Source organism: Gymnogyps californianus, chromosome 15, assembly GCF_018139145.2.
Source record: "Gymnogyps californianus isolate 813 chromosome 15, ASM1813914v2, whole genome shotgun sequence".
Taxonomy (NCBI): domain Eukaryota; kingdom Metazoa; phylum Chordata; class Aves; order Accipitriformes; family Cathartidae; genus Gymnogyps; species Gymnogyps californianus.
Window position 1 is genome coordinate 6,329,998 of NC_059485.1, and position 27,092 is coordinate 6,357,089.

The following is a 27,092-nucleotide window of genomic DNA, read 5'->3' on the forward strand; positions in this document are numbered from 1 at the left end:
AGGAGGGCAAGGAATCAGAAAAGACTTGGCGAGATTGCACATTTTCTGCCTTGCTGATGGTATTTATTAGACAACAGAAAATAGCTATTTTACCATCTGCCTTGTAAAAAAAAAAAAATCCTCATTAAATTAATGGAATGTGCAGCTGCCGAACAGAGTGTTCCTCTCCCTGCCACCTCCCAAGCAGCCCAGCGCTTGCTGGAGCGGGGAATCAGGCTGCCAAAAGTAGCTGAGGCTAACTCAGGCTCGTGTGGTGGGAGAGGACGGACAGATGGACAGACAGCCTCCTGCTCCTCCCAGCCCCAGGGCTCTGGCCAGGGGACCTATGGGTGCCCTGTTGCTGCACCCAGGGTGCAAGGGCTGTCTTGCTCACTGTGTTATGGAGCAGAGGGCTCATCCCCTTCCTGCACGCACCCCTGCAGGGACTCAGCTTGTGAAGGGAACTGGATGAGTCTGCTCAGCAGGCTGCAAATACCTCCTTTTGCCTAAGCAGAGCGTGATCCAGACTTCAGGTTGAGGTCAGAGCTGCCCATCACCCTATGTTGAGCATGGTGGGATTTGGGGGCAAGTAAAGTCCTAATTTCGACACCTCTGCCATCTCAATCAATGTGAGCTAGTCAATCCATCCCTATCATCCACCTCTGCATGTCAAAGTTTGATCTGAGTTGGTACTTGCCCTGTGGAGGTATTCAGCTGAGATCGCAAAAGCAAGAAAGCCTCGAGACTAGCTGACCGCATAGCCCAGAGGAGGTCCTACACATCAGCCTTCATTTTGGCTGAGAACAGACCAACAATCATGAACTGAATCCTTTCTCAATCCCAGCAAGACAGGAGCACCACAAGCCAAAGGTCCTGGATGATTTTAATGATGGTAATGGAGCCAGGAGAACGGCAACCAGTTTAATGCCAGTGTTACCAATTCATTTCTACTTGGCACAGAGTAGCACTGAAGGGTTTTAAGTGAACCTTTTCTTCTGATATCTGGTGGAGCATGAGAAGTATTTGACAGAGGAGTGGTTGCCAAAATCCCACATCACATGTGGCTTTGAGGAGCCGGTCCACCAGTTTGCATTGCCAACGTCTCCCAGAGGTACCAGATGCCACAACACACTGCCTTAGCTAATATACTCGTTGCCTCACCACCTCATCACAAGTAACACCTGAAGAGTGATGTCTAGGACTACTTTGGGTCCAGCAGTTCTTCTCCTAAAGAAATAAAGCCCTTTGTTAGATGTCTCAGCACTGACAATGTTTCAGCATCACTGCAGTATAATCCACATGTAATCCTCACTTGCATTTTCTGCTGCTAACCCCTCTGCTAATGCTGGGGAGTTCCCGGTGCCTGCACTGCTCCTCTGAAGGTGCAATCTCTCCTTTGTGGTCCTCTCCTCCTCTTTCTAGGAGGCTTTTCTATATAGATTTTTCACCTAGATGAGTTTTTACATGTCTTTTGCAGGAAATCTGTTCCCTTAAATTTGCTCCTTTAGCAGTTACAAAGCAATTGGGGAAAGCTGACCTCGGGAGACGGGTCCAGCTGCAGAGAGGTTGTTTCCATCGTGCCCATGGAGGAAGCAGAAGATGTCCTCTTGGATTTCAGCATGCAAAGGAAAGTTACAGGACTACAGCACGTTGAATCACTTCATGCCGAAATAAATCCTGACATAATAAGCCCTAATACCGCCAAAGAAACCATTACAGTCAGTCACAAAAATAATCCACATTGAAAATCAGTGAAAATACCTCTCCCCAGTGGAATAACATGGCTCCAGAGGATCAGTTCCAGTCAAAGATGATAATTTCATGTTTACCCAACAGATGAGGGCAGCTCCAAAATGCAAATGTTTGTTGCCAAAAAAACTCCGCTTAAGCGAGACTTTGCCACCTTCCATCAAAGACTTGCTTTTAAAACCCACGAGCAAGAACAAAAGAGAAGACCATGAAAGGCAGAGATCAAATCAAAGTCCAGAAGGATGTCGTGGCTGTCTCTTACACCACTGCCTTCAGTCCTATCAATCCTTAATTAGCAGCAGTAAGGGCAGAACGCCAACCTGATTGCTTCACAAGCACAAATTCCCTGGTTTTCAGAGGTTAATGGCAAAATTTCTCCCAGCCTTTGCCTGCATTGCCACTGGTCTCAGGGATTTGTAGGCAGAACCGGGTCTGCAAGTCACTGACTTTATCTGCAGCGCCAGTTGGTTGTTCGTGCAGGGTTGTAGGTGTCTTTGCACGCGTGGATCCTGACCGTGTGGTGCATGCACGCTGCCATGGCCAGTCTTGGTTGTGCCACTCTCAGACGAACCTGCGAGACCGGGCCACCGGGCTACTGAGCTTCCTCGTGGAGTGGCTCACAGGGTTGTCTTAGAAAGCAAGTTAGCCAAAAAGACATGGCAGAGTAGCAAAAACACAGGGACAGGCATTTTTTTCCTTGAAAAAACATTTGCTTTCTTAGAAAAAATATCTAGCATCCATTTTTCAGGGGGAAAAAAAAAAACCAACAAGTTCCTTTAATTAAAACTTGAAGCCTGTCACAGGGAATTTTGATAAGAACATTGACATTTTGCAAAGTTGCCCTTGGACAAATCATAAGCATTGAAAGCTCTGAGACACAGACACTATGGAAGTGCCTCTGCACATGCCAGAGCGTTTGGGAAGGACATTTTGTCTTCCTGCAGTCAGGTGCGTTGGTCATTCTGTGATGCTTCTCATGTGTTTGTCCTTCCCATATCCACGTGCGATGTACGTAACATGCGGGGCTGTGGCAGCCTAGGAGAAGGCCAAGAGAAGGTCGCATGGCTGCACACAGTTAGGAAAAAATACAGCGTGCACATCACAGCACTGTGTATGCATGGCTTTGCAGGCATGCAGGGCTGCGGATGTCATTTAGAAAGGAGGGACTCTGTGCCTGTATGTCTCCTGCTGCTTGCACAGACACAGAGCTTCATTGCTTCACAAAGCCCAGGACACACTTTTACAGCTGTCTGGGGTCAGGGTTGCTGGCTGGGACAGCAAGAGGTGAAGCACAGCTCCGAGATTTCAGGTAACTCATTTGTTCTGGGGGGATTTGTGGAGCCACAGGTTGATGCAGCACCCACAATTCTCTGACACCTCCAGTGCTCAGGTCCTTGCACAGAGGGATGCTTCCACCTCGTGAGCCAGAAACGCTGGTGCCGAGGCTTTCTCCTGCTTACGAATATTTTTATACATCACCTCTTGCTCGAGGTCTCAGCTGCAGACAGTAGCCCTTCCACAGGCCCTGCTCATGCGGACACAGACCCGTGGCCACCTCCAATGATCCATGGAGAAAAATGAGAAGAGACAGTTAGTGAAGGACCTCATCCTCCAGGTCTGCCCCAGGGCTGACGCATAGGTGAGGAGCTGTTGCTTTTTAATGCCACGGGTCTCATCTCAGCATCATTTCCCATCGCTCCATCCCCTGCTTCTCCCATGTGTACGGGAGCACTTGGTTCACACTAACAAATCTGAGCATCCCCAGATGATTAAAGGAAGCGCTGCCTTTTAAATCACTCTGACTGGGGTTGATGGCTCTGTGGAGTTGGACACTTGGCTCTAATGATGTGTGAAAATCTCCCTGCTGTGACCAGTCATTCCTGGCTGTGGAAAATAAAGGGGGGGGCGCGAACAAAACCAAAAAACAAACCTCCTCCAGTGGGAGTCTCAGATCAGACAGAGGTTTGTCACTCAGGATGGTCCCTCTGGGGCTCCATTCACTGCCTGCGTGTGGCTGGGAGAGGCAGCCCTGCTTTGCAACACTAATGGGGATGCGCATGTATGTAGCATCAGTGGCTTTCCACTCCGTGGTGGCAGACGAATCGGGGTCCCACTCCGGCACAGGTCAGCATGGCCAAAGAAGCCGAGCCATGTTGGAAGCTCACTCCCAGGCAGGGAATGCCTGCAGGTTTCACGGTGGGCTCCATCCTAGCTCTGGCTGGTCCCACCAATATTCCCATGCTGGTGTTGGGGGTGTATTATCTGAGATCAGGGTGTTGCAGGTGTGCACAGGCTGCCACAGCACAGCCGTGCTGCCGGAGCATCGCTCCAGGCCATGACTCCTCTGAATGAGGCCGCGCGGCAAGCTGGACAGGGGATCCAGCCCTGAGGGGAGGCAGAGCACAGCCAGCACCCCCAGCCTGGAAGCACAGCGTGGTGGCTTCACCATGAGTCCTGCAGGTGTGGGAAGAAGGATCTGAGCAAGCAAACCACACCATCCCTGATGCACAGGGACTGCTGGCTGACACCTCTTCAGGTTAGTCTCCATCACTGCTGCTGACAGGGGACCAGCCGTCAGCCCTCTGCACAAAGGCGATGTGAACCCAGCCAGTGCATTTGCTGCCTTCTTTCCCCGCCACTTTCCCCCATTGTTAACTTCCTAATGACACCCAAATTCAAAGCAAACCTCAGCATGCACAGTCCAATCCTTCCCCTCCAGACAAGTTTCCTTTTTAGAGGCTCTCCTTGCTGAGATTTGGCCGTTCTGTGGTAGAGGAGAACGGCCAGGTGGGCTCTGAAACGAAGGATTTGTTTCCTCATGCTCGGATGGGGCTAAACAGAGGCACGGGGGGAGGCCAGGCGCCGGCCAGAGGTGTCCTGCAGTGAGTGAGCCTCAATGTGACATTGATGGCTCTTAATTCTTAAGCCTGCTTTGGAAGGATTTCAGCAGATCCTATTTAATCACTGCAGCCTCTTCATCTCCCCTGTCTCAGCTTGGGGTAACATTACACGTTCTCCTCCGCCAGCTCTCTCCAAGAGCTGGCGACCCTCCTCTTCCTCCACAGGTCCCCAGTGCAGGAAATGCCACCAAGCCCTTCACCTGCCACACAGCACGGGGCTGCTGAAGCTGTAGCCACCCTCGGCTTGTTTACTAATGCACAGCTCAAATAGCATTTGCTTAATTTCCCCCCCATCCGCAGGACTCCTCCATCTCTCGCTAACGAAGGGCATGGCTTCCTGCAGGTACGCTACCAACTCCCTGCAACTGGGCTGCGTTGTGCACAGCATTAAATATTTAAGCGCTTGTCAAAATGTTGTAACGATTTTTTTGTCTTGTTCCATTAGCTCTGTTTCCAAAGGCCACCACTGGAACTACTGAACATTTATTTCTATTGAATCCAGCTTAGAAGTTATGATCTGAGAAACCAGGAGACAGGACAGTATGTTCTGTGGCGCCTGCTTTTCCCCACCACCACTCAGCTGAGACCCATCAGCCTTTGAAATATCATTTTTATTCCTACCTTAGAAAAACTAAAATAAAGAGATTGATTCTTCCACCTGCTTGATTTGCTTCTGCTGGCTAAATAAGGTACATAAATATCAGTCAGGTAGCTTCCCTGTGTAAGTTTTGGGGCCGTCAGTTTAAACGCCTTGCACAGTTTGTGGTACTGGCCATGTGAGCTGGATTTCCTCCCCAGGTGCAAAATAAAGTGTTGTTATTACATGATTTTCCTGTTACTAGAGAAGTACGCACATGAATCTTCCTCCCTCGCTGTCTGTGCATGAACAGCATCTTAGTATGCTAATACTATGAGTATTAAACAAAAAGCACTGAAGAAAGCCAATGGAGACAGCAGCTTGGACCAAGGGCAAAGGGGGGGGCTGCAGGGGGCTATGGCCCCCAGGTTTGCTTTAGGTTCACTGTATCACCGAGAAGTGCAGAGCCAGAGGGACTTGCATGGGGGGGGGGGACACTCGCAGCCCCAGGGACATTGGGGAGATGCCCAACACACCAGCCCTTGGCCATGGGATCCTGCACCAGGGCCACCGCAGGGCTCAGCTCCCTCCAAGGAAACCCCAAGTTTGTACAAGGGAGCTGGGCTTGCTGCGGGCCAGGGGATGGGACTGCTGGTGGCAGCCCTACAGTCACCACCCTTCCTTCGGGGGGAGAACAAAAAAAAAAGGGGGGAAGTCTAAAGCATTCTTAAAGACTTCCCTGTGTTTTAATTCCTCTCTATTTAAAGACATGTGAGAGCCCAAGAGTTCCAGCCCCGCTGCCTGCGCCTGGATGCTTTGCAAAGTTGTAATCCCCACTAGTGACATCACAGGCTGTTGCCATGGGGATGTCACAAACTCATTGCCATGGGGATGTCACAAACTCATTGCTGTGACTTCACCACGGCAGGGATGGGCAGCAAGGGACACAGTGCTTCCCAACCACCAGTGTCTCCGGTAATTAGCAAACTGGCACGGAAAACGAGGATGAAACGCAGAATAGGAACGTAAAACCATTCTGTAAGTATGATCTATTGGAAAGTATTCCCTCATGAGAAAGTGCCTCCTTAATGGATCCTGCGCTTTTAAGTAAACCACGAAAGGCAGAGAATAAAATAGAAATTATAGTGATTTGTTTTATTGGGCATTTCATTGAGTAATTAAGAGGATAATTAAGAGAAGGAACATTAAAGGCATTACGCTTAGCCCTTGTCTTGCTCTAGAGGAGCGAGCTATTGAATGTGCAGCATCATCCAATGTTTCCCTGTGCCAAAGTGGGGTTCCCCGGGGCAAGGGAGGCATGCATGAGTGTGCCACAGCACGAGGGGTCACATATAGGATGGGAAGGGGTGGAAGAGCATCTCCTCTGTGGCCTGGCAGGATGCCAGAGCTCTCCCAAGAAATGCAGGGTGGGAATGGCAAGTTGCAGGGAGCAAACCCCACCTCCGCAGCGTCTCTTGGCATGTGGTGTCAGGCATTGACACTCGTGCATGGTGCGTTTCAGTGCAGGGGAGGCTAAAGGGAAAAACATAAACCAGCCCTAGCTGCAGAGGAGCTCTGGGGAGAGCTCGCCATGGCAAAATGTGTGCTGATGAAGCACCATGGCCAAGGCAGAAAGCTGGAAAACCAGCTGAAAGCTCAGCATAACAGTTACCCTGCGCCAGAAGAGCAGCTCTGTCACCCATCCCCCTTCTAGCACCTATCCCCCACTTTGCCTCCTCATCTTTTTCTTTGGAAAATACGTATAAAAGTACCTGTATAACTAATCCAGATCCAGACAGGACCCAACACCACTCCAAGAGCCCTCAGTGGTCACAACTCGAGCTAAGCTGCTTCTGTAAGACACCCAGCATTTCCCACAGACGAGGAAACCTTGGTGCTGGCCAACACATCCATGAAACAAAGACCTACTCATGCAACGAAATCTGCAGCTTCTTTCCAACCCCCAGCACATCTCACTCCATCCCATTTACCCACCGGCATCACTATGCTCCAACACAGATATCAGGACACCAGGTCCCACCATGGGTTTCCTCTGCAGCGCACGTTACACTCTGGGGACTCCAATGCTCACACACGGCCATCTCCTAAGACGCCCCGGGGGAAAGCCAGCCCCAACAACAGCAGTCTGTCCACTGCAAGCTCCAAACGGTCACTGCATGGAGCAAACGCAACTGCAGCGATGGGGAAGTGCAAACGGAGTGATGGACACCATGAAAAGAAAGGGCTTTACTGAAAGCAGTGAGTCCCATTGGACATGCATTTATAAACACCGAGACAATAGATAGGCTAATTCACGTTATTGCCTCAAACCACTTGCTCAGGGACAAAACAAGCAACCGACCAACCCAGCTAAATGAGAAACCCCAACCTGCATCATGGCAGTGCTGAGCAGTTGCCAAGAATTAATAGTTCTTAGGTCCTTGCTTGCTCCAGGACGACATATTTAGGAAAGCATATCACCTTACATGCAGGAGAAAGCTAGCTTGTTTTAAACTGGCCTCTGTGGCTGGAAACTCCTTTTTTCTCCCTAGGGACATGGACGTGATGGCTATAATCCAGTTGCCATGCTGGGCCAGTGTTTCAGAGACAGTGGCTTGTCAGGGTTGAGCCCAAAGTGTCAGACAACTGTCAGAAAACCCATGTTCTGAAAGTCACCAGCCCTCCCTTTCCCTGTCCTGGGAACCGCTGCGCCCCTCCATCCTCCCCTGCTCAGAGGGAGCAATCCCCATCCTCTTCAAACCAAAAGTAAAACTGGCTTGTTGCTGGCCCTTACAGGCACGCGAGCAGTTTGTTGGGAGACTCGAGTGCTTGGCACAGCCTTAAAACAAGGCTCCTGTTTGAAGTGCATGGATTGAGGCTGGATTAAGAAAGCCCAGGAGGAGTGTCTAGCTCTGCTCCTACACTAAAAAGGCTGCTCAGCAGCAGCAGCCAACGCAGCTTCATCCTGCTCAGCCCTTTGTGCAATCCCTAAGAAGCCGCTATGGTGCTGGGGAAGCGGCGATTTCATATGCTGTGTTCGACTTGACCCGGGGAGGGGGTAATTGCAGAGCACGTGCTCCGCTTTCCAATGCTGCTGCAGGGAGGAGAGCAGAGCTGCCTCGCTCCTGGCTGCAGGAGCACCCAGCGCCGCTCTAACCCTGTTATCATCAAGAGTCATCAGACAATTAACTTCCACAGGGGCAGACTGAGACCAACAGCAAATGCAGGACAAAGTGCCACTGTTAACCACCTCTGCCCGGTCAGGCAGAGCAGATAGAGCCTGCAGAGCCCAGAGCTGCTTGGGTGCAGAGCGGGTCCCAGTCAGACAACTTATCTGTGGCTTGAGACAAGTTTAGAGAATCACTTCTGAAGTTTCCCTCTTCCAAACACCTTACTTCCCCCCTCTAGTCAATGCAACAAGTAGGTTTAATGCAACGCAAACGGGGAACAGAGGATAAAACAATATACCAGCCCATACCTGAAGGTGCATCCTTCCTTTCTCACCAAGCAGCAGGGAGGACATTGCTGTGTCTCGGTAATTTTCCAACATCCTGTGTTGCAGGTAGATTTACGCACTGATCATAGTTGGAGCTGTTAATAAAAAAGTGCAAAGAAAACGGATTTTACTGTGAAGTGTAGGGCTGCTTTTCTTCCAGCTTTGCATTATCATGACTTTCTCTTTTTTTAATCTTTTTTTGATTGACCATGTTTGGGGTTCAAAGCTTTAAAAATAAATCATGGATCTTCTTTCATCTACTATGCATGAGAGAGTCAGAATCATTACATGGCTTAAATGGATATTTTGGGAGGGACTCCAGACCAAGCAGTTCCTACTGTAACTGGGAGCTAGAGGGATGAAGCTAATTTGCAAATAATGTTACATGCTGGTTTTACTTGAACTCGAGGGAAAAGGCTGCAGTGGCTACTTGTCATTCTTTGTGAGAAATTGAACAAAATGGAAATAGAGTTCACTAGTAAAGAAAATATATATTAAAAAAACTGCAGCAGACCAATTTCTCCCGCACCAGGGGAACGTCCCAGGACTGCAATGTAGCTGTGCCTCAGCACGTACCACTACCGCTGCCTGGGCACTGGGGACAAACAGACCGGCCGTCCTTTTCCCGAGAGCAGATTTTTAACTCAGAGCTGTGAGCATTTCTCCAGCTCGACTTGCGCCACTTCTTCCTTACGCAGTTCAAAAGACAACTTTCCCCTTTAGCATCGCAAATGCCTTCCCCTGGGAGGGGGGAGCTCCGATATCTGCAGCACTGCATCTTTACAGTGAATTGCCTATCGATGACTTCGTGGCTAATATATACAATGAGAAGCAGAGGAGCTAATATAATGTAATTTTCCATGTTTACTGCATTATTACAATGGTTGAATCTGCTGATTAGTTCCCATTTTTCTTGCCATCTTTTCCCGAGCATCCCTTTTATTTTTGCCCTGCTTATCTGCATACAGAGTCATTTATCCGTATGGCTGGTGTAACAGCAAGCAGGGCCAAAGCTATCATTTCTCCTCCCTTTCAAATTTAATCTTGCAGACCTCAATCTTTGTGATACCGCTATTATTTTTGTCCATATCTGATCTAACGGGAACCAGCCATTATTTTTGCCTTAAAAAAAGAAAAATGGAAAAAACTAATCCGAGCAAAAGATAATGATGGCTGTGGCACTAATGATCCTTGGCATATCTCCTTGCAATGAATCCGGTGCTAAAACAGAGACCGTTTGTTTCCCTTCTCTCTACATAACTGCAAGACTGACCCCTCATGCACAGGCAGCTCCCCACCAATAAACAACACTGCCCCGATCTCCCGGGGGATTCATTTCACTGCCAACTATCTCAGCAGGCCTTCTTATTGTCTTAACTTATTTACCCAAATAGTGGAAAAACAACTCAAGTGGAGCCGGATGCTCTCCAACAACATGACTGCAACTGGTTTCTTCAGTTTTGTTCCCCTACAAGCTAGGAAAGTCTCTTCCCCCGATGGTTATTAATTGAAAAGGGAGGGGGGAAATTTCCTACAATATGAACAATACAAGAAAGTGCTCTTCATTACTGTTCCTTGAAGATCATGGCAAGACATTTTGCCCCCCAGCTTCCTTAATGCTCCCCACCTCCCAGCTCTGAGCAGATGATTGCACCGGCTGGAGACCATCTGCTGAAACCACCAAGCCAAGCTGTTCTGCATGTGCCAGTCACATCAGCCAGCAGAGATTTACTTGGGAGAGGTGAGGAGACAAATTGAGGAATCCCTCTCCTCCCTTGTCCTGCACCCCAAATAGCCAGAGGTTTTTCAAGCAGCGAATCTGCCCGCCCAACCTCCTCACTGTACGTCCACAGTTTGCACCATCACTCTGTGGTTTCTATCTACACCACATTCTTCACCTCTGCCTGCAGCCCAGAGACCTTCGCATGCCCTCCCCTTTCCCCTAGGATTATTATAAATAAATCACGGGGCCACATTCAGCTCTTGGTCTGTGATGCAGGCAAGGACTTGGAGCTGCTTCAAAGACACACGGCACTGGCAGGGCACAGGATCCTGCCTGTCCCCTGCACCAGGATTTACGCAGGTGAGACTTGTGGAAATTAAACTGAGCCCTTCCCCACCTCCTCTGCCAAACGGGCCTGATGTGGGGAATCCCTTGCTCACATCGACATGGAGCTCCCAGCTGCCCAAGCTGTAGCACTGCAGGAACCTGAGCATTTCTTGGTCTGGATACAACACAGCATGTATTATATTTATTATTAATGAAAGATTAAACATTATAAAGAGCATTATTAATTTTAAAGCTGCTAATAATCATCAGCTGTCCCTCACTTCACCCTGCAAGCCCGAGAGCTATCATGAAAGAGCAAATTCCAGCTCAGAGCATCTTCAACAGAGGCTGCCGGGATCCAGAGCCCAGCTCTGCAGCTCAGGGCCATGGGTGTTTTCTGCAACTAGTGAGGAACCTCAAAATTCTTCTAATGTGAACGATCATAAAAAGCCAGAAGTGGCAGAAAAATAACTCTCCGTTATCCTTGTCTTTGGAAAGGACTCGCACCAACCTCCCAGCTCTGCAACACCAAGTTGTCGTCTTGTGTCCCAGTCTGCACCCATATCATCACCCCGAGAGCCCAGGTTTGCACAGTGACCTGTGTCACAGCAGTCATTAGATGGTGATAACCCATTTTAGCACCCAGAGACAGTCCGCATTTCCAGAAGCGTTCCTTGCCCTCTTCCTCCTTGGGAAAATGCAGCTCTTCACAGTCTCACAGGAGCACGAGCCAAACAAAAGTCACAACAGATCCTTCACAAATGAGTTCTCATGGGACAGGACTGTCCCTGTCACCAGATAACACTCATCTCACCTCCCAAAAGCAGCATCTGCTCCCATCAGAGGTGCTCCATCAGCACCAGGGAGGACCAGGAGCAGGGCCATTTCTGCCCTCAATCCTCCAGCATCTCAGCAGGACAAGCAGAGTGGGCAGCCACCAACCCCAGCAGAAAATCAGCGTGTCAGAAGGGCACGCGTGCAAATACAAAGCATCCTTTTGCACATCAGCAGTAATGTTTTCCTGCCAGCTCTGGCAAATCAACATTGGTGGTGAATCACATGTCCTTTGTATTTCACTTGGAGAAACAGGGAGAAAGAGGTATTTTACAGAGGAGAGTCACAAAGAGGCCCTCCTTGGAAAACAGGCTGGGTTTGGTACTATAGTCCCTTTCCTGTGGAAAAGGGAGGGAGGCCCAAAAGGCTGAGGGAGCTGCTGAAACCCAGAGAGGAACTTGGCAGCAGCGCCTGGAGCATAATTCAGATATCAGGGACCAACAACCAGGACCAAGACCCATGTTTAAAGACTGTATCAGCCTCAGGACTGAGATCTGTGCTTCAGCACATGTCTAGCCACCCGCCTGCCCACCAGTACTGCTGTGAGCCACACCAATACAAGATGCTGCAGACCAAGAAGGTGACATGGAGCACTTTGTTTGCTTACCCAGATCTTTCCTAAGCATGCAAAGACCTGGCTCCTCATCTGAGTGCTAATTCTCACCCTCTTTCAGCCCAATTTTTTTCAGCTTTTCTACAAATCCAGAATACATTTGAGCAATCAGCACAATGTTTAGTGAGAAAATCGCATGCTACATTTCCGCTTGGCATGATTTTGAAATGGTTAAGCTGTTAAGCCCTGAAAGGGAAGTTTTAAGAATACAGTGAAAAAAAAGCAGCCAAAAACAAAAATAAACCAACAGTGGCAAAATTAGAGCATGACATAAAGGAACCGTTTGGATGGATCCCTTTTTCCAGAGAAACGGTGCATGCTGGCTGCTGCTTTCCAATGTCAGGATCTCTGCGGTTGTGTAGCACTTGGACTTTCATTACGACAGCAGGGAAAATAACAAATTGAAAGTCAACGCTAGCACACAAGAAAGGGAGAAAGTTTTCCTAAGCTGGGATCAAACCTCTTACAAGCTTCTCTAAACCATGGCCACGTTGCACCCGAAGCCCCCTTTGCCCATCTCACTCTCCCCCCAGCAAGAGGGACGCTATTGGGGCAGGAAGGTGTCGCTTGACACACACACAAATGCTTGTGTAAGGACTGGCAACGGTCCAGGGTGGGGAGAGGCCATGGCAGGTGGCCTAGAAATGCTCATGTATTCACATTTTCCAGATAAACCCTTCCAAAGAGAAGCAAATCCTGCTCCAATCTGTAGCTCACCTTCAAGCAACACAACCCCAGTGATGCTAGTCCCTCTAAGGATAGTCACGTTCTGCCTAGGGCATTCAGGGTGACAGAGAAGACTCCCCACCTTCACCCCAACCAACTTGCTTTGCACGACACAGTGACAGCTGTGCAGCCCCTCTGTCCCCTGTATCACTCAGAGATCCCTCCCGAATTATGCATTGCTTTGCTGCTGTGCAAACTGACTTGGTGACTGACTTATGCAGCCAGTTACTGGGCTGAAGGACACAGCTCCAATCACAACCATTTTACATTGATTTTTGTCATAAAATGTGATGCAATACTGGATCAAAAGACCTTCTACTCCTATCATGCTCCTACTGCTGAGCATGATAATATAGAAGCACAGACCCAGGCTTTCGCTGTCTGGGGGCTCCACTATAGATCAGCAGCGTGACGAGGAAAAGGCTTATTTGTATTGCCGTCATTTGGTATTTGCAGCAGGATGCCAAGAGCACAGAACGGCCATGGTAAAAAGCATCTGATTTCACCTTCACACCACACACCTTCCTGAACGCATTACCCATCGCAGATCTGGTGTCGAATCCTCCCTACCAGCCCTCCGTGCCATCCTGTGATGGAAAGGCAATAAGAAGCACCTCTCAATTGCCCAGAGCATGTGGCCAGGGCAAGGTCACAGCACCCAGCACTGTCCCCAAGGTGGGGAAGGTTCCTGTGACACTGCTCAAGCCACCATAGCCTGAAGCAGCCCTTTGGCTCCTCTCAAACACATCAAGTGTTCTGTCCTCAGCTACGGATCTGGGAAACACCAGGAGAGCCTGGAAGACAGCGGTTGCGGTATCACACATTCATCATCAGGAATGAGAGCACACAACTCAACACAAGTGTCCTCCACCGGCTTCAAGGGCACCAACACATTGAAATTCCCAGCTGATTCAGGGCTCTCATTTGCACTTTCATCACAGCCATGGCCAGGACCTCTGTGAAGGCTTTCCTAGCAAACCCGGGAGTTCCTCTAGGACCGGCAGCATTGGTTTTCATCTGTGCAGTGCTTTGTGGATGCTCCTGGAACAGAGCATGGGAGAGTGATGGAGGGATTTTAGCTATTTATGAATTAGAAGAGTGGTTTACATATTTTAAACGAGAAGACAGAAGAGATTTTGCTCAGAATAAGGGCTTTTTTTTCTTCAGTATTTTCCAAATTGCTTTCCTAATCATTAGTACTTCTTGCCACAATGAACAGCCAGGCAATTCCATTGTGTTACCTTGGACGTACCATGGCAGGCAGCTAATGCTATTGGTTATAAATCATGTCCCTTTCAGTCTCCATTATATAGGAAGAGTAAATTTATTATGATGCATGTGTCATTACACACCAATGCCTTTCCATTATCATGTAACTGGATACCCCCACGGTTCATAATTTGCAGTATAATAGTAATTTTTAAAGAACCACTGGTAATCAATAGCACTCAGCATCCCTGTCAGGATCATTTGCAAAACAAATAACAACACTGATCTCAAACAACTTTACAGGAGGGATATTTAATCCCCATGAACTGCATTATATGATGGATAAGCGAGGAATCCTAGACTATGTATCATGTATTTTCCTTGGATTAAATATCACTTCAATCAATGTTGCTACCAGCTGTACAATGCTGCCTGTGTTTTCACTAAGTAATGCTGAAGTATTGTCTTACAAATAGACATTAGGTATGTGACGGGCACCAAAACCACAAGGCAGCTCCATGGGTTGTGAGCAGGGGGGCAAGGCGGAGGGCAGAGCGGCGAGCTATCCGATGCAATGCTGCATGGGGAGCACATGGTAGCAGGCAAAGTTGGGGGCACAGAGGGCTGCCAGGGACCCTGTGAACAGGGCACTGCTGTGCTGAGGGGTCGTAGCAGATGTTTACCACAGCCATAACCATTGCCCATGGTTGGGTGAGCACAGGCAGTGCTCAGCCCAGTGCTCGTGGGGCCCAAGCCCTGGAGGGCTGAGCCCGGCAGAGGTGATGCTCCCTCCCGGGTGGGTTTGCTTCACAGAGCTCACCGAGGCACAGACCCGCTCTTGTTACCAGAATACCCAGCACAGCCTCCACACCAAAATCAAATCACCGGCAGAAGGAGGTGCTGTTTTCAGCCCCTTGTCAATACAGAGCTTGGGTTTAAACAAGTTACTACCTATAAATCTACAAAAGCGCTAGGTAGTATTATTTAATAAGAGGTTTGGCTGTCTGCCTCATTAGCTAACAGACAGACCTTAAGGACAACAAACAGAGGCTCGATTTACTTATTGCTTTTCCTTCAGCATATACCGCCAAAGGCTGTAATTGGGAAGGTAACTTTGTCCCGACCGCTCCTGCCCTGGCTGCGGTCAGTCTGTCAAGTCCTTCCACATCCCAGGCCGTGACAACCTTTAATGGAGCTTTTACATATAAAAAACTGAGATAGAGGCAGCAGGACCCCACGCAACCAGTGCATGGAGAGGCACTCACGGGGACAGCACCGACCCCCAGGGGCTGACGCATCCCCACGCGTACTTGGCTGTGCTGCAGCCTTCGAGACAACCCAGCCGGCATCCAGCCCAGGGCCCCCTAACGAACATCTCCGAATCAGATTAAATCATGAGATTAAAGACAGCCACAATGTCTGTGCTTCAGCAACCTTGCTATTGGGGAGCCTGAGTTACCTGCTGCGTGGCCGAGAGCCGGCCAGCACCTGCATCTTTCCTTATAGATGGCTTTCCGAGGCAAGAAATACACATTTAAATTTTCTACCCAGGTTTCTGCCTCTTCGGAGCTCTCCAGCAGAGCCATATCTCACTACTTGCAGCTGCAGACACCTTTAGCAAAATCTTCAGCTCCTACTGATGTGGAAAAATCCATGCATTTCTCTCCTCATGTAAGCGCGGGTCTGGCATTCACGGCACTTCCCAGCGATAAGCCCCAAATCGCTCATCGCTAGAAACCCTGCACTTTGGTAAGGATGGACAGAGTTGGGATACAAAAAACACCACCCTTAGACCCTAACTAAACACTTTAGCTGCTGGAGATTACAGAATCCTATTTATAGTGATATCAGAGAGCATTTTCCGCAGAGGAAACATCTTCAACCTGGCTATAGGAAGCCAGGAAAATTAAATATTTTGGGAGCAAGAAGAAACCCACAGAGTTTTGCTTGGTTTAGTTCATTTTTAGAGACAAATGTGTTTTAGAAATGGGATTAACTGGGGTGTCCTGGCACCCTTTCCTGCTCAGCAGCACCTCCACTGGGCTGCACGCTCCTGCAAGCTCCTGGGCTGCTCCAAGGAAAATGCCATTAAAGAAAATAAGGCTATTTTTAAAGCTAGGACAAATTCTCCTCCCAGTTACACCAGTGACCTCATGACTCTCCACAAGGTTGGGCAGGCACAGCTCTGATTTGGGGCTATTTTGAGCATCCTCCAGAGTCACCAGGCACCCAGCAGGCAGAAAGCACAGGGGAGCAGGATGAGGCCCTCGCCTCCAGATAGTCAGACCCACCTGTTAAGACATCGATAATTTTCACTGACTAGAGGGTAAAATGAAACCCCTGGTTAAATAAAACACTTTAACTGAATCCCTCCAGCCAGCCTGGGGCTAGAGGGGGCACAGCTGCTTCCCCCATGTGAGCATGGACCCGAGCAGGGCTAACGCCCCTGCTGCCATCCCTGCTCAAGCATTACATATGCACATGTAGTACAAACTCATTCAGGGCTCTTCCACAGATGAAATATTTAAATGGTTTATACATTACTATCTCTTTTAATTTAAATAAGATGGAATTGCTATAAACTGACTTGGGCTGACTTGCTCTCCCCACCACCTTTTTTTTTTTTTTTTAATCTTCCACCTGCAGTTTCATCATGCTGTCATCCAGCATGATCTCAGAGCTTCACGAGCACAATCCGTGCTGGTAAATGGATGGAGACCTCTAGGAAAGCTCAGATGCTGCACAGTGATGAGGAAGCACCTTTGGCTCTCTCGAGTGAGCAGCTGGGCTATGACATGGCTGAAGGGATATCATGTATCAAAAGGGATACAGAGCCTGGACTTCCCTGTCTGCACTTACCCGGCTGGGATGAGCACCACCTGCCTTGCCACCCGACCCAAGCTGTTTGTGTCACCCTTTTTGGGAGCTGCTTCTCTCACCCCCAAGGCAGCAGCCACTTTTTAGCTGCTGGTGACACCAGTAAAAGCAAGACGCGGGGCAAGCTCTGGAAGACAAGACATGAACAACATGTAATTCTCTGCCAATGCGCTCAGACACAACCCAAAACCTCCAAGAGCATCAGGCTGGGAGGAATTTCTCAGCTCATGTGGTCCAGCCTACCACAACACTCCGGCTTTCACCCCACTGCCATGCCCAGCTCCCGAGTGTCCCAGGAGGCTGCACACACGCACTGGTTTCATTAGCAAACTCGATGGACAGTGAATGATCAAAGCAACCAGCAATTCTACCCAAATTCACCTCCATGTTCTCACCCTGGAGGCCAGGGGACCCAACGCTGCTGCCCGTGGTGCAAGGGGAGAGAGGACACATCCGCAGGCAGGCAGGGAAGATCTCTCCCTTGGACTGCGGAAGCCTAAAGATGGAAAACGCTTACAGCTGTGTACGCATCCATATGCATAAGAGAACAGGCCCTGATCCAGCACACACTTACGTCAATCTGCCGTCACCAAGATTTAGGAGAACATTTAAAATTAAGCAAAAATTTCCTTGCGCTGCAAAACTAAGGACAAAGGAAGGAAATAAGTCTCGTGGTTAGAGCAGAAGCAGGTGTCAAAGGACTTAGTCCCAGCACAGGCTCCAGCACCAACACCCCAGGTAACCCTGGGCATGTCACTTCACCTCTGGGTTTACCCACTGAATGCAGCTGCCAGCTCTCCAGGCACAATGCCCCTTACAGCTATAAGGGGCTCTCAGATGGTCACAGAAAACCTGACCAGCTTTGAAGGCTATTTCCCATCTGGTCCCCATGGCTGGCTCTTTACATGCTATTGGCAGAAGAGCAGGTCACCTGTAACTCAGCAGCTCCAAGGAACCCCACAAGCCCTGGCTCTGAGGAGCTGCTTATAATCTAAACCACAGAAGAAAGTCAGGATTTGCAACAATACTTCACTTTACTGCTGAAAATAAAGGCAACAGCATTTCAAAATAAATGGGGAGAAAAGCAAGATCAGTAAGTGAAACACACTTATTTCCCAACCCAGCCTAATTAAAATGAAGCTTATTACTCTGTTCACCATCACAAGTAAGAGTTCCAGTGCAAAAAGAGAGTGCGTCATCCTAAGGGCTATACAACATGACACTTTTATGGCTGTTTTGTTAGTAAGATAGGGACTGGAAAGGAACAAAAAAAAAAAATCAGAACAGGAACTAGTAATTTTTCATTGAGAGAGGGGGGAAAAAGCCATGCAGAAAGTTTGAGGCTTTTTCTTGAAGCCAGTGTGGAATTAGAGAACCTACAAGTGAGCTCACAACCAGAAAGGATTTTAATACAGAAGAGGACTTTTTGCAAAACCATTACTGACAGTCAAGATTAACAAACTGACCCACGCAGTAAACAACGTGACAAACTTCTCTGAACTTCGATGGGGTGGTAATGTTTCACTTTGCTTGTGAGCTTTATGGTTGGACTCAATGATTTTAAAGGTCTTTTCCAACCTAAATGATTCTATGATTTCTTGAGTAGCTTTAAGAATCACATCCCACAGATTTATTTCCCCTTCTTTCTTTAAACATGAAGCGGCTACACAAACTCCACAGCCTGATTTCTGCTCCTTTATGAATTGGGACAGCTGTTGAAACATGTTGATTTATTGTCCTTTTACTCCTCTGTGGTAGATGTTCTCCAGAAGCAGTTACATTATTCCTCTGCCTGCATTTCGGCATTTCCCTAGACAAGGTAAGTAGGAGCCGGGCCAAGTGAACGACACAGGATGGGCTCAGCTGGGTGTCCATCCCCACCCATGCACCCACCCAGCCTGTTTGCACCCCACAGTTTCAGTCCTACCTGCCTGCACAGCAGAGCTGGGCAGATGCACAGCTCAATCCCCCTCCCACCTCAGTGTCCTGCTCTGCTGCACAGTTTGCAAAGCACAGCCTTTTCCTAGCAGAGGCCAGGTCCCTGCAGCCTCTAGGGACAGAGACTCAAACCCAGACAGCGTAAAAGTTCAATGGTGCCATAAAACACAAGAGATAGGTTTGAACTCCTGGATTTTAAACAGAAAGCCACTTCCAGCAGGTCACCATCCCCTTGGGCCACACGCCAGACCTTGCAATTCACTGCTCAGCGCTGCCTTCCCAGGAGAAGGCAGCTGGAAGTGGCGTTACTGCAATGCCTCCCTCCATCCCCAGGACTTAATCGGCTCGGTGACACCAGCGGTCACATCCCTCGTCCTGCTGGCCCTGATGGATGCCCTGTCTGTCACACTCACGTCTGCCCGCAGCGTTTGTACCTGCTGAGCCCTGAGCAGGGGTAGAATCAGCACAAGGGTTATGGGTTTTGTTTCCAAGAAACATCCTGGGGCAGGAGTAAAGCAGAAGCAGGTACTTTTATACCCCAAATCAGATGTTCAATACCTTTTTTTTTAAATATTGCCATTTTTTTGCATTGCTTTAACAACTTTACTCTTTTTGTGATGAGAGCTCAGAAGGGTGGGTGGGAAATGCCCCTTTGGTGCTGCTCCCCACACCCCTGCTTTTACTCAAGCAGGGCCAGGCATAAACTACTCAGCACAGTGATGAGAAGAAACTACTTCAACTCAACTGTCCGTCCCAGGCTTTTTCCTTATGATCAGACTGACCAGCTGCCCAGCCTGGAGAGAGAAGGGTTAATTAATAATGTCACAAGATGAGCACTTGGGCCATGCAATTACCGTCTCCTGCTAGAATACCTTGGTGAACTGCCAGCATTAATGGAACCAGCACTGAGCTGAAGTCAAGACATTTATCCTTTGACAATGCTCTATTGCAACGACTTTATTTTGATGATACAGGATGATTAATGCTTACAGCCGCTGTCATTTCCTTTGATAGATTTTTGGGGCTGCAGAGTGACATTTGCTCAATGCACCATTCTTGAAAAGCTACGCTGATCACAGCATAGGAGAGAGATGCTCCATGCATCCAGCCGTCGGCAACCAGACTCTCTGCAAGCTGCAGGTGGCCAGGAGAGTTACTTTGAGGAACACGGGGATGCTTATGGAAAGCCTTGCCTGGTAAAGGCTGCAGGGTGAGAGGAAGGTGTGTTAAACAGCCAACATTATAACAAATGGTGAGAGTTTGTCTTATCCGGTGGAAAGAGAAGAGACTGTTGGTTACAAACACCACAGTCAAGAGCCATAGCAGGCTGTGCTGTTTTGCCACAAACATGCTGGAAGATCAGATCCCGAGCTGAGACTCTCCGGGGCTGAGCTGCAGCCGTACCAAGCTCTCACAGCTGCTCTTGAAGCCAAAAAGCATCCAAAATCAGATCGATCAATCAGTAAAACAAGACACAGACAAATGTCTTAACCACAGCATTCACCAATAGCAAAAAAAAAAAAACACAAACTTGGAAACCTTAATCTTAACCTCTGTGCCTCCAAGTTCCCCCCACCTGTAACATGAAGACAAGAATCATCTACCTCACCCGGCTGCTGCAAGGTTTTGCTAATCAATCCGCTCATTAATTCATGCAAAGCATTAGATAGACAGCAGATGGATGGCTTTACACAATAGTCTTTTCTACAGTGAAATATTTCTACTTAATTCTCTGCCAGCAGCTGCCTGCCCACTCCCATCTCACCAGCACAGAGCAGTCCAGGCTCACGCAGGGACACCCATGAGGTCCAGAGCAGTGGGGTCTCACCTAGACCCAAACAGCACCCAGGGCCACGTGGGATTCCCTGGCTGGAGACACTCTTTTCACAAGGCTTCTTACAGATTTGATTTTCATCTCATCATATTTAAAAGCTGTCCCAGGAGCATAATGATTTTAAATGCACTCACCACCACAGTCAACCAATGGAGCGGCGGTGGCTGCTAGTGCCTCGCTAGCAGGCGGTGATGAATGGGGCTTTCGAGGCTGCATCTCTCGCCTCCAAGCGAGAGGAGAGCGTGGGCAGGGGGTGGGGAAGAGAATCAAAGCCAGAAACAAGAATTAAAAGGAAGAAACAGGGCAGGGGGTAGGAAAAGCCCAACCTGCTCACTGCAAACTTGGGACAAGTGTTTATCTGCTCCCGGAAGGTATGGCTTGGAGGGAGCAGTCTTGGCTTGCATTAGTCTCCCTGATCCATTACCATCCTCTATCTTAAATAAACCAGCTATTACAAATAAGTGCTAACCCCAAATCTGGCTTGTGTAGAAGACCAGAGCCCTGGCTGCCAGCCTCCACCCTGCACACATGCCCCTGACCCAGCTTTTCTTTCCAGGAGGAGCTGAAGAGCAAACACCCGAGAGCAGCTCTCAAGAGCATGTCTTCCCTCAGGACAAAGCTATAAAGGGCACAGCATTGAAGGGGTTATCCCTCAACTCTTCCCATGCAGAAGCAGACACACAAGCCCCACTGGATGACACACAGCACCCTGTGCCTCCCCCGTTCCTGAGCAGCTTTGGGTGCCAGCAGCAGAGAGGAGCAGCCTGTGTGCTCGCAGCCACCACAGAGACCACAAAAGGACAGGGAGCACCCGTCCCTGCAACTACAGTGAGCTTCCAGGGAGGAAAACACAATTAAATGCACACAAAAATCCCCCTGCTTGGGGGAGCCCAAAGGGACTGATCGTGCTCCAGCATGCTGCCAATCGCCCTGCTCTACTGAGAAAGGATGCTGCTCGGCATTTGAAAGGAGCCACTTCACATCTGGGCTCTTTTTCTCCCTCTTTCTCCAATTATGGGGTCAGGTCAGTGCTGTGCAGCCTGTGAGTGTAAAAATATTCACATATGGAAAACTGGTATTACCAAAGAAGCTGCAGTTCACAGCATGAGCATCGCAGCTGGGTGTTAGGAGTCTCACAAAGCAGAGAGGGGAAAGAGTAAAAAAATTAAACCCACCACACCAGCAAAACAAAAATAAGAGGCAGTAAAAGTAAATTAATGATGTTGCTCCAATTTGAGCAAACACTAATTAAGAACATGTAATTAAATTAATGCATTATTTAGAAACCCCAGCAAATCCTGAGCTGGGATATAAATACCTTATAGGGTTCCTTTGACATCATATATATCTCACGCCTCACTACCCACAATTTAGTGTCACCAGAATCTCCAGATTTATTTACGTCCTTGTCACTCACCATTGTTTTGCATTTACCCCATGTATCCATATCCTCTCCCCTCAATTCCACACACCCAAGTGCTCCATATGGGGCAGTGATGATTATTTGATAAGTCAAAGCTGTGTAATAAATGGCTCAGCCCATCAACCACTTCCCCTCCTTATGCCCAGTAGCCACGCGTCTGGGTCTAATTTGTTTAGAGTCTGGAAAAACATCAAATACCTCATAAAAAACAAATCCGTCTTCTAGAAATGCATTTTTTCTACTGTTTCAAGCATTGATTTGCTCTACGTTAAACTGGGAAAGGCCCTGCACAAGCAGGATCTAAGCCTGGCCCAGAGTAGGTCAAGAAACCGATATCATCACACCCTGGAAATAGAGGAAAACAGCATCTCAGCAAAAAAAAAAAAAAAGGGGGGGGGGGGTGTGGAGTCAGCCCCTCAAAGGTTTCACAGCAGCTGTTTGTACCTGTGAAAGGTCCTGAGATATTGCATTTGCAGCTGGGACAGTTTAGTAGTGCTTTGGGTATTTAGCAAGAGGCTTTACATACATTGTTCTTCCCTCCTCCTGAGCCCTTCGCAGCGAGGCTTACAGTTCTCACTACACCTGCGTTTCTAGGAAGAAATACAAATACACCAAAAGGAAGGAAAGAAATCCAGTGAAATTGTTTAAAACCGCTAAAGACACTTGTAAGGAAAGCAGCATGAGAAAATAACACGGATCAGTCCAAGTTCACACATAACACACACAGCTCTAGGAAAGGGAAAAAAGGAGCAGCATTAAAGCGTCTTGTACTTCGGTACGAGCATATACTGTAGCAAAATATGCATGCTGTTTATAAAACATATTGGAAGACTTTTCCCTAAAAGATGCCATATAAAGTATAAAATTTTATTATCTCTGCCTATCCATTTTACAAAGAAATACACAAACAAGTTGCCAAATCCGCCTGCAGTTTAACTCCATTAAATCCAATGAATGAGTTTGGCCCACAAAAAATTCTGCACTTACTGTAATAAAGCTAAAAGCTGATAGCAGCTAATACAGTAGAACACATACATTTCCATACACTTATTCCTGCAGATTTAAAAATATGAGTGAGCTACAGAGATTGCCCTTGTCCAGCTCCTGAAGAAATGCTGAAATGGGGGAGGAAAAAACCAAACCTTGGAGTTTTCCCCTCTGGTTCCCCCTAAGCACAAAGGGCAGAGGAGTGGGGGGAAGCCAGCGGGGCTGTGTTCATTTGGCTTTTCCCACCAAGAGCCCTGAACGCATACAACGTGTGTGTTTGAACAAAACGCCTGATGGTTTGGTCCCCAAGTTGGGCAGGACCCCACCCAGCAGGAACAGGGGTCACGGGTCTGGACCCCATCCTGGGACACCAACTTCTCCCCCACTAGTCCCCAGAGGGGAGAACACGCTCAGGCTCCCGGGCAGGGATGCGGCATGCTCTGCTCTCCGAGGCAGCTGGCCACAATTTCATTTGGAGAGGGCTTTCCTCATAATCAGTGGTTCTCTGGCCACTGGGTCATCTTGAATTATACCTTGAACCTTACCTTGCATGGGGGACTGTGCCAGGCAGTACAGAGGCCGGACCCAAATGACAAATTATAAGCCTCCCCTGATTGATAGGGGGTTTTTTGTTTGTTTTTTAAATGCACGCAGCTTTCTCTCAGGCTGCTGTCATAACCACACCAACTCCATCTCCACCTCCCCAGCCTCCTCCTGTATCCCTCCAGCTCTGCTACACAGGCTGATACGCACCCTGCACCCTCAGTGCCACCTCCTCCAGACCCTCCTGCCCCAGGTCCTCATGGTGCACAGAGGCTCCAAGTCCCCCTCACCTGGAGCTAACTCTCACAGCTCCTTTCTTAAATATTTATTATTATTTGCTTCTATTACAGGGATGTCTCAGAGACCCAGACAACCCTTGTGCTAGGGGCTGTACATACATTCACCACTCCAGCAGCCAAACTACACCTCACATATCATTTCATGCTCTTCCTCCTCTTTCTCCACACCGAGCCCCACCCCCACCACTCTCCTGGGGGTTTAGCAGACACGGGACCAAGGCTCAGGGTCTCCACTCCAGCCCCTTCACCCCAAGGTCCCCACAGCCCTACTGCTTTCATAGCTCTGCCTCCTCCCTCACCCACAGTTTGGGGCCATGCATGTCTCCATAGCTGTCCCACTGAGCCGCACCCAGGTCCTCTCCTCCCCACCAACCTCCTCTGGGCCCAGTTTGCTGCTGACCATCACACCTCCATCACCCCACACCCAGACACCCAGCCCCGGTGCTGTCCTGCTATCAAGCTCACTCAGACTCTCCCCAGACCCTGGATTCATAACACCAGAAAACTCCAGCAACCATACCAGATCATGCAAAACACTGCTCACGGCTGTGCTCCCAGCTCATAGCCCCTTCCAACCCCTGCGGTAGCTTCCCCCATCCTCCACTCTTCACCTCAAAGCCTTGCCAATGACTCCACAAGTTGCCTCCCCACACCCCCATCACAGACAGCTCAGAAAAGCACAGCCTACCTGCAGCAAGCCCCCAGCCCCACATTCCTCTCCTCCTGAGGCTCCTCACTGCCCTGCAGCAGCTCCTTCTCAAGCCCCTCCGCTCCACCAAGCTTCCCAGTGCCCTTTGCTGAGAAACCATGTAATCGCAGGCTTTTTCTACACCTGGAGTTAACACCAATTCATAGCCGAGTGCCAGCAGCTGGGATGCTGCGGGCGTTGCTGTGCTGCTGTGGCTTTTCTCGGCGTGAAATCCCAGCTCTGGAGCAGCCGGCAGGGAAACTCCACCCGGACCAGCGCAGCTGGGATGTGCCTGGCTGCTGCTTTCCGTGTCCCTCTCCGACACAGGGCTTCACTGACGTAACCCACTGGCTTGTCCCCAGCACATGCACAGGGAAAATGAGCATCATAAAAAATTGCCCAAGGATGGGTTGAGATTCTACAAACAAATGGGACAGCACTGGGCTCCTCAGAGCATGGACCGCATGTCCTGTCCCCATCGCAGCTTCTCCAACCTCAGTGCTACATCCAGAGCTTGACTCGGAAACCTCCGAAGCACTGGCCATGTCCTTCTCTTTGCATGCATTGTGCAATCCTATATTTAGCATATGATGGGAGAACCGAAATAAATAATCCATAGCTCATAATAAGAAACCTTGCACCTCGAACAAGCCAAAAACCTGACCTTTCATAGTTAAGCCGTCCTAGTGAGAGGTTAGATCTTGTGTTTTCTGATCATCAAACAGGAAAGCATTAGCCAGACAGGGAGAACAAGCTCTTATCTAGACCTGATTTCTCTCCCCTCCAGGGGATCCTGTAGGATATTTCAGTTCTCTCTCGCTTGCTGTATGACTCTTCCCTCCCCCAATTGCTTGAAATCAGCCAAATTCACAATCTAATCTGGCCGGGAGTCAAAGGGGAGAAAAATCAAGTCCTAATGCAGTGACTACTTTGAATGGGGAATTGAAGCCAATCAGAAAGGCATTATTGATCCCTGCTCCGAACACCTCGGTCAGGGAGGCGAAAGCCACGGGCAGCCGCAGAGCTGCCCACTGCAGCCAGCCAGGGCTGCCCTGCCAGGCCTGCAGCTTTCCCAGCGCTCGCCCGGGCGTGAGGGGGGAGCCGGCCCCGTCCGGCATGAGTTCCCTGCCTGTGCATGCAGGCAGGGAGAGCACACACCACCCCTGTGCCGGCACCGGTGAGCACCCACGGCGTGCACTAGCCCACGTGTGTGCGAGAGCGTGACCCATGTGCTGCCTTACCACGGTGTGTTTGTGTGCAAACACTTCTAATGTGCATCGCTTTGGAGCGGACCCATCTGCGAGAGCAAGGCTGCTACATCAAATGGCGTGTGCGTGCGCGTGTGCACAGCAAGGGCTACATGCATTTAAGCAGGGTTAGTGCGGGGCAGCTCTGCGCGAGAGGCGAAGCGCAGGCTGCAGGGCAGGGAAGGCGGTGTGCATGTGTATGTATGTGCGTACCTGCCTGCCTGCGAGACCCGCAAGCACAATCCCTGCAGCAGGCAGGGGAAGGCAGCGGGGTGGCTCACCCCAGGCAGCGGGGTAGGTGCGGCAGAGGATGGGGAGCAGCCGGCCGGGTCTGGGCTCAGCTCTGGGCATCCCTGGGTGAGATCCCGATGCTTTGGCCCGCGTTAGCGCTGGCTACACGCTCCTTATGTAACTGCAGCAGGGACGTAGTGGCAAAGGGGGGACGGAGATCGGGGGGAGAGGAACCCCCGGTAGGGTAAATCTAGGCCGAGGCAGTTGCATTGCCAGCGGGTGGGCTGGGCCCGGCTCGGGGCTGCCCGGTGCGGGGCAGGTCCGGCCGCCGGTGCCGGTCCCCGCCGGGGGAGATGCCGCCCCGCTCGGCAGGGCCAGGGCACGGCTCCCGCCGCGGCGTGCAGCGCCAAGCACAGCCCGGCCGGGCCGAGCCGGCTGCCTCCCTGTCCGGAGGGGGCTGCCCGGGGGAAGGGGCTCAGCCCGGCGCCCCGGAGCGCCCCCGGAGGCAGCGGGACGCGGGGCGACAGTACCGGGGGCGGGGGGAGTCCTGGGAAGTTTGGGGAATCCCATATTTTGCAAGGAAGCAGGAGGGAAACATCCCCCCTAAAAAAAAACCCCAAACCCACGCGGGGTCCCGGTGGCTCCTGTCCCCCGTCCCGCCCCCCCATCTCGGGCTGTGCCCGCCAGCCCGGGCACCGCGGGGCCGTGCGGCCACCGGCACCTCCTTACCTGCCGGCATCACGTCTGCTGCTGCCTGCCCTGCTCCGGCTCTTCTTCTTCTTCTTCTTCCTCCTCCTCCTCCTCCTCTCCTCCTTCCTCCTCCTCCTCTCTCCCTCTCCCTGCTGCTTGAGGCTCTTTATGGAGATTCATTCATTCATGCCTTCCCATCGGT

General features: G+C 49.8%; 1 long non-coding RNA gene across 3 annotated transcripts; it reads right to left on the reverse strand.

Moving 5' to 3' along the window:
• Positions 1–843: 843 nt before the first annotated feature.
• On the reverse strand, positions 844–24,781 carry LOC127022388 (uncharacterized). 3 transcript variants are annotated; one of them, XR_007767336.1, is made up of 4 exons: positions 24,723–24,781; positions 8,684–8,796; positions 6,978–7,058; positions 6,357–6,738 (listed from the first exon to the last, which is right to left on the reverse strand). It is a non-coding gene; the product is annotated as an uncharacterized LOC127022388 (long non-coding RNA). The 3 variants fall into 3 exon arrangements; XR_007767335.1 differs by lacking the exons at positions 6,357–6,738; positions 6,978–7,058 and adding an exon at positions 844–3,283; XR_007767337.1 differs by lacking the exons at positions 6,357–6,738; positions 6,978–7,058; positions 8,684–8,796 and adding exons at positions 22,410–22,550; positions 22,650–22,795.
• Between the last annotated feature and the right edge of the window lie 2,311 nt (positions 24,782–27,092).